The sequence below is a fragment of the Podarcis pityusensis genome, assembly GCF_964106645.2.
Source record: "Podarcis pityusensis genome assembly, chromosome: 5".
In the NCBI taxonomy this organism is placed as follows: domain Eukaryota; kingdom Metazoa; phylum Chordata; class Lepidosauria; order Squamata; family Lacertidae; genus Podarcis; species Podarcis pityusensis.
The window spans coordinates 79,423,169-79,430,806 of NC_138032.1; the positions used below are offsets into that span (position 1 = coordinate 79,423,169).

Here is a 7,638-nt window from a genome sequence, read left to right on the forward strand (position 1 = left end):
TAAATTAAATTTTGGGACAACGTTAAGTAGATACTGTGCTATGCTTAAAGATACAGTACTCAGCTATACAGCTGCAAATATAATGTTTTAAGTGAGTTTTAAGTGCATTACACAAATGTGGCACTAGTTGGCAATGATGAGCTCATGGCAAATTCAATATTTTTTCAAAACGCTTTTTTTAAAAAAGCATTTTCACAGTGTGTTTTTTAAAAATATGTGTCTAGATTCCATCTGTACAGTATCATGTGGGAGTAATAAAAGCCCCATGTTCCTAAATGTTCTCTAAGTATTTTTGCTCTAATTTCTCTTGTCCATTATATAATTTCTGCTCTTTCTGTTGGGAGGCAATTGGGTCTCTGGAATGCACGTTTCTTGAGGGGTTCAGATGACGCTCCCCACCTACTGAAGGAATGCATGGGGATTCTTGCAGGGCCACATGGATCCGTCCTACCCCTTGCCAGTGCCTCATCCATCTACACATTAGGCCTGCATCTGAAGGAATTCTAAGGGCGTACAGATGTTCATGCACAGAGCTGCTGCATAGCCTTCTATGATAGCTCTCAATGCACATGCATAACTGCACATCCTAGCAGAATGCACCATTGGCAGGGTGTGTGGCTACCATGTGCATCAGTGGCAGAGGACAGCACCCCCCACTGCCCCACAACCAGATTTCACTCCTAGAATTTTGAAGTTCTAAAAGTTGCCTGGTCTGTTTTCATGAATTATTTTTTTAATGTTCTTCTAGTTCAATGGGAATTCAAGAGGAGTACAAAAGAGGGGAAATCAAGGCTGAAGTGGTACAGTCCTGCAATACTTGCATCCTGCACTGCTGTTGATCACATAGTCTAGGCCTAAGAAACCTAGATAAACTGGTATAACTCTAACTCCACCCCTTTCATTAACACAATCACTACATGGATTACTAACCTGTGCATAATGGATTTATTAAGGCAGTCAAGATAAAACGAACTTCTGTGGTTGCAATTTAATTAGGGTGTGCATGTGTGTTTCATTGTTAGCATGTTCTTAACCAAATCAGGCCTTGGAGCATGTTTCAAATAAAATATACACACAATAAACAACTGCAGATTTTTCATCTCTTCAATGAATAAATTCATTGCTAATGGAAGGCAAAGACCGAATAAATCATTCCTTAATTTAACCTTTTCACTCTGGATAAGATCAGCTAAGCTGTCACCTCCCACTTATAAGACTACATCAAGTGCAATGTGCAACTATTCTGAATTGTTTACCACTTGATGAAGATAAGTACACAAACCCTTGAAAAACAGCCAGCTTTGCATGGGAAAACAGTATGGCTACAGCAGTATTGAGGAAAAGAACGGGGAAAAGAATCCCCAATATATAATTTTTGAAAAAGAATTTGTAGGCTGATAAGGCATCATCATGCATCAATGGTTACTATAATCAGTTTTGACTTGAATAAAGAACTGTGTATGATTTAGATGTGGATTTAAGGCACCCCTCGCTTCTTGTGCTTCTGTTCTAAATCATTGTTGTGGTGCCCCCTGTGGTACTGGTGCCCAGTGCAGCTGAACCAGTCATGCTACCTGCATGCAAGGCCCAGAATGCACAGTGCAATCAACAGTCTCCACTCTATGTTCCGATCCTCTTTGTCATACAGTGTGACAAATGTGTTTCCCCCCATCTTATTTTATAGGAGGGCAACTGAGTGACAGTGACTTGCTGACGATCACCCAATTTGTCCATGCTGCTAATATGTGAACACTGTCTCAAACTAAAGTTGGACTTTGATGCCATATATATTCAATAATAATTCAATAATAATTGCCTTTTCTTCCCAAATTGACTTAACTGTTAAGGTTTCAGAGAGGAACGGAAACATTGCCCCTGAAAACTCCTTGCAAACCATGATTTGTGCTATAATCTTTCGGAGTCTATTTTACTGATGCTCCCAATTGAAGCAAATGCCAGGCTTGTCACATGCCGGTAAAGCTAATATCAATATTCAACTTTTTCCTTCTGCTGTTATTATGCTGTGTTGATGGGCTGCGCAGGTTAAGGACGAGCACAGCAAAAAGAAAGAATGAATCTCCATCCCTTCTAATAAGTCTTGGAATAGCCATTTCACTAATATTCATTCCAAAGGTGGCGCTAGCAATGAGTGGAGTCAAACAGGTCTCATTTTATGATACAGAGAAAAGTTTATTGGATGCTTTTATCAGAACTCTAAATGGACTCTGATTTATGTTGAGCAATAATGCTGGCAGCGATGGAGATTTTTCTGAATGAGAATCACCTGCTTGTATATAGGTAAGATTAAACACCCACTCAGTAGAACTTCCAGATACAAATCAATATCTATATCTATATAAATGAAAAGACATTGAAGGCAAGAACTTGTGTGGATGGGTTTCTTACATAGATGAGGATTTTTTTTCAGCCCAGCGACCAAATTTTCTCATTCACAGTCATCCCATACCTGTCAACACGATTTGACCGGGACATCCCAGAATTACAGAAGCCATACTCTGGTTTCACTTCAGATCATATAAATCTTTCAGAATTACAGAAGCCACTCCAGCTTCTGATTGGATGACCCATTTTCGGCACCAAGCTCTCCCACAAGAGCTTGGCACCAAAAGATACATGTCTTTCGCATGAAGGAAGGCACCCAATTTACAGCCTAGGGAGGGGGAGGTGGTTGGGGCGAAGGCCAGGCCACCCCCACCAGAGGAGGAGAAGCCAATGGAGAAGAGGATGATAACAAGGAAGAAGAGGAAGAGCTGGAGGTGCTCTTGTGATGCTTGCTGAGGGAGCTGCTGTCCGTAACAGAAACAGGGGGCTGGGACAGGGAAGCACCAGCTGGCTCGCAGGAAAGCACAGCACGGAAAGACGCCTGTTCCAATTTTAATTGGCAGAATATTGGAGGGTATGGTGTCCAGAGTGCAAATTCCACTGGTGGCTGCAGCTAGAGAAGAAAGTGGGTGGGCAATGGATGGGATTTCTTATCTTCATATAGTAGGCTACATTTCAGGCACACAAAAAGGGTTTGGCGTGCGAGTGAGTGTGCATGCGCGCGCGCACGCACACACACACACACACACACACACACACACACTATCCTGCATTTGGGCAAGCAAGAGGCATTATCATGGTTTAAGGATGCAATCCAATGTGGAAAACACACTCAAAGTGGGTATACAGCAGAGCTGGAGAGGAGATGTAGCTGGGGAAGTTTGTGTCTGGGAAGATTCTCAATGACTAGATAAAGGGACCTGGGGACCATATTTAGCCTAAGGGCCTGAAGTTCTCACACCCCTGCCTTAAAGAAAAGCATACTGCGTGGGTGGTCCAAGTCCAAAGCAGTCGTGTTCAATTAAACCTATAGATGAAAAAAACGAGGCCCCTCATATCCTACCCCATCCCTTAATGTCATATTGTGCTATACTATAGTGTGATGAACAAACAAAATCCAAACCATGATTCTCTTGATTCTCAGTAGCTGGGTTCACCAGGGGCAGGAAGCAGATTTAGTCCGCACTCTGTTCCCAAGGGACCCGTTTACTTTCTGCTGTGTGCATGTTAGGTATCACTCATTCCCATGGAGAAATCAATTCTTGGTTATGGTGTGTGTGTGTGTGTGTGTGTGTATGTATGGGGGGGGGGGGTTTACTCACAACCCTGACAGTAGGTGACCAGGAAACACATGCAATGGAAACAGTATGCATCTTCTCCATCCTAAAGTCCAGGACTATGAGAGAGGGACAATGTGTCTCTGTCATCCACAACACACACAAAACAGGGATTAGTTTCAAGAAGCAGGAAGCGGACAATGAGGAGTCTGGAGGGGATAACCATTCCATAGTTCCTCTGGGCCTAGTCTGTAGGCCGTATTCAGTTTGAGGAACCAACTGTAGGTTGGGGGAAGCATGCCAGGCCCCAGCTCTTTGCTATCCCAGTGTAAATGGCCTCTGTGATGGATGGGAGGGCTGGGTGTCAGGCAAAGGAAAGAATGGGGAGCTCTCCATTCCTCTCCCATCATTTCAACTTGACAGGCTTTTAGCTGGCACTACTAATGATAACAGTAAGCATTTCTTTGCTGATTTGCTGAGCATTCAGAGTGTGACACATACATTATCTCAGTAAAAAATGGAAGTATCTCGACAGAAAATGTTCAGTGGTGCCTGCGCTCTGTATCACAAAGGCAAAGCTCACCACCACTGACACTGTGCTAATGCATCAGGAGGTCTCTTCTGCTTCCTTGACTCCCACCCCCTGATGTTAATGGCTAATGGGAGGTGTCTGTCAAGAGTGTTTCCTGGCAAGAAAGTTGGAGTTGGAAGAGGAGGCATGAGACGGAGGAAGAGAAAACATAACACGGATGTCAGAGGTAAGGGAAGCCATGTGTCCTTAGGGGGAGGGGCAATTGTGCAGGCTCATCAGGGTGCCAACTTGAATAAAATATTGGGGGGGGCAAGTAATCCCCAACCCACATAACTGATCACATGATGTGCTGCACGAACACCATTTGAATAGCAATGCCCATCAACTGGGGGCAGCCCCTTCAAATATTTTATTGGAGGAGTTGGCTCCTATCAGCCTCATTGTCCCTTGATTATGCTGCTTTATAAGAATAGCATGCAAAGGTGCTCTTGACTAACCTGTGTGCTCATTCTAAGACCAAATAGCCATCACACCAGCCTTCAACGATTTTATTTTCTCTGGAGTTTGGTACATCCGCAGTTGATTATTCATTGCCAAATCATTAATCTGAATTCTCACACAGGTTATCTCCACCTAAATTCCTATAATGGTTTAATAAATACAATCTTTCTTAAGAAAAATGAACCCTATTAATCTCCATATACCTTTTAGCCTGATGATTGTTCAGATTCTCCACTGTTAAAAATGCGACTGAGCAAGCTGTAGTCTCAGTTCATTTCCTGGGAGTGTGTACATAAACAACATTTATCACAATAAATACCAGTGTGTTCACATACTTGGCTGGTTCTATGGACTCCTGTTTTTTGTGCTTCAGGATCTAGGCAGAAGGCCTGGCTTTCTTATAAGATCTTCCTGAGATGTAGCTAGTGTGAGGAATTTTTAAAAACCGGGCTCCATTGCATAGACACTCATAGGGAATTCATTCTCTCGAGGGCTGATCATCGAACAGTCAAACTGGCAACATCTATGCACAAGAGGGAGGTATCAACAGATTTAGGGGAGCCCTAAGGTTCACAGAAGTAGAAACAAATAAACTTCTTCAAAAGCCAAGAGAAGGAAAGAAAACCCTGAGGACTGAGCATACTCAGTAGCCACAAGTGCTATTTGTTGGGAGCAGGCAGGATGAGAAGACCTATAACACTGATAAATAAATAGCTTGCCTCAAGGGGTCCATCAAGGCCACCTCATTTTTCCATTTTAGACATGCTGTGGAGCCCATTGCCAAACGCCATGCCTGTTTGCTAACCATTGCAACAAACATGTATTGTTGTTGAGGTTTTTTGTATTTGTATCTTAAGAAACCTAGAAAGGCCTATAAAGCTCTTTAGGCTGCAGGCACTCAAAAGGATTCTCAAAGTATCATTTGCTTGCACCATTTTGCTTGAGAGCCTGGATAGCTCAATAGCTGCAAGATTGCAGGTTTGATCCCCGTATGTGACAGCTGCATATTCCTGCATTGCAGGGGGTTGAACTAGATGATCCTCAGGGTTCCTTCCAACTCTACAATTCTATGGTACTATGAAACTTAATAATAATCATCATCATCATTTTATTATTTGTACCCTGTCCATCTGACTGGGTTGCCTCAGCTACTCTGGGCAGCTTGCAACATATATAAAAACATAATAATATACATTAAAAATGCTTCCCTTTTGTGTGTGTAAATCTGCCCAAATCAAATAAGTAAATTACAGTCACACCTTGGGTTACAGATGCTTCAGGTTGCGTTTCTTCGGGTTACAGACCGCCGAAAACTGGAAGTACCGGAACGGGTTACTTCTGGGTTTCGGCGGTCGCGTATGCTCAGAAGCACTAAATTGCACTTTGCGCATGCGCAGAAGCACAGAATCACAACTCATGTGTGCGCAGACGCGCCGCTGTGGGTTGCGGATGCTGCAGGTTGCAAACGTGCATCCCGCATGGATCACGTTTGCAACCCGAGCGTCCAATGTATAAGCAGAGCCCCCTACTCTCTACTCCCCAACAGCTGTAGCCTTTCCAGCTGCCTCATTCTGCCTCATTACATGGTCAGTTCTGAATTATGTCACAATGCAGGACTAGGCAGTTGCTTTCTGTTTGGCTGTCAAATCTTATGCAGGTAAGATATAGAAGGAAGGCCTATATTTGTTAATGTGGCACATGCCAGAACTGCACAGCAGCACAGGAGATAGCACAGTGATATTCTATGGTCCCATTATTAAGTAATTTCCCTGCTCTTATGATAATTGTGCAGCTACTGAGTGTGTCAGCACTCCAGGGTCCATTAATTGTACTCATAATGTTTATCATTCCAATTTCTGTCAGCCTATAACTTCGAAATCGCACATATTTAGTAACAGTTAAAGCAACACATACACATAGTACAAGAAAATGTTCTCACTTCATCAAAGCTGTTAGCTGCTTTCAAAATTATCTGGATGTTCTTGCCCAAGAAGAGACCTCAAAAACTGCCTCAGGAATTCAATTGTAGCAAAATTCAGTTGCATCCCCCAAATTGGAAATACTAAGAACTGAGTTGTGGCAACTTGTACATCAAGACTAGATCCTTCTCTAGTCTAGTCTAGAGTAGATGCCACAGACCAATTTGTAAAGAATCATAGTCGTGTTTCGAATTTGCCTCACAATAGCTGCGCTTGAAATCCCAGTATTCAATTTTGAAAAGAAAAGAACAGATAACAAGGAAGAGACCATTGGCCCATGTTGTCAGTATAGATACCATGTTGTATACCATATTGGGGCAAAGTTGGGAACTGGAAGCACTGAGATCCCAAACATCCTTTAATGAATTGATTAATGTTCAGCAACATTCAGAGGGCCATGATTTTCCACACCTGATACACAATGTCAAGGCAGGTTCTTCCCCATGTCATATTAGCTTTATAGAAATACTTTGCAGGACTCTAGCTTAGCTCTCACCTTTGGGTTTCTGTTTTTGAGAGCTGCACATGCCATTGTGAAAAAGATCCAACTGCCTTGGAATCTTGGGAGATTCAAAGCTATTCATGGGTCGGTGTGCTGAACCGCTCTGAGAAATTTTCCCTGGCTTCTTCAACCTGTTTTGGCTCCCCACACAATTCTGTAAATGTTTCTCATTGAAAGGGGACTCCCACCCCACATTTACTTAATTTAAATATTGATGACGTATAGGTGGCAGTTCCAGTTTGGGCAGAGAAGATCATCTTCTACATTTTGTGCATGCTTTCTATTTCAAGCTGTAAAGCGATTTATGGTAATACTGTATGGGAGCAAGCAGAAATGTTATGCACTGAGGGTGGTGTTCAAGCTTTTAACATCTGTGCGAGCATGGAAAATCATACATGATTAATTTATTTTCTTTATGTCTCCATACTCTTCTCGGAAAGCACGGTTCGCCTGCTTCACTGTATTAAGAGGCAGAAATGCTGCAATTCTTTACAATCAAAGCAG

General features: G+C 42.6%; 1 long non-coding RNA gene across 2 annotated transcripts; it reads right to left on the minus strand.

Annotated features, from left to right (window-relative positions):
• Nucleotides 1-4,684: 4,684 nt before the first annotated feature.
• LOC308476951 lies at nucleotides 4,685-7,275 on the minus strand. 2 transcript variants are annotated; one of them, XR_013986265.1, is made up of 2 exons: nucleotides 7,129-7,275; nucleotides 4,685-5,176 (listed from the first exon to the last, which is right to left on the minus strand). It is a non-coding gene; the product is annotated as an uncharacterized lncRNA (long non-coding RNA). The 2 variants fall into 2 exon arrangements; XR_013986266.1 differs by lacking the exon at nucleotides 7,129-7,275 and adding an exon at nucleotides 5,913-6,586.
• Between the last annotated feature and the right edge of the window lie 363 nt (nucleotides 7,276-7,638).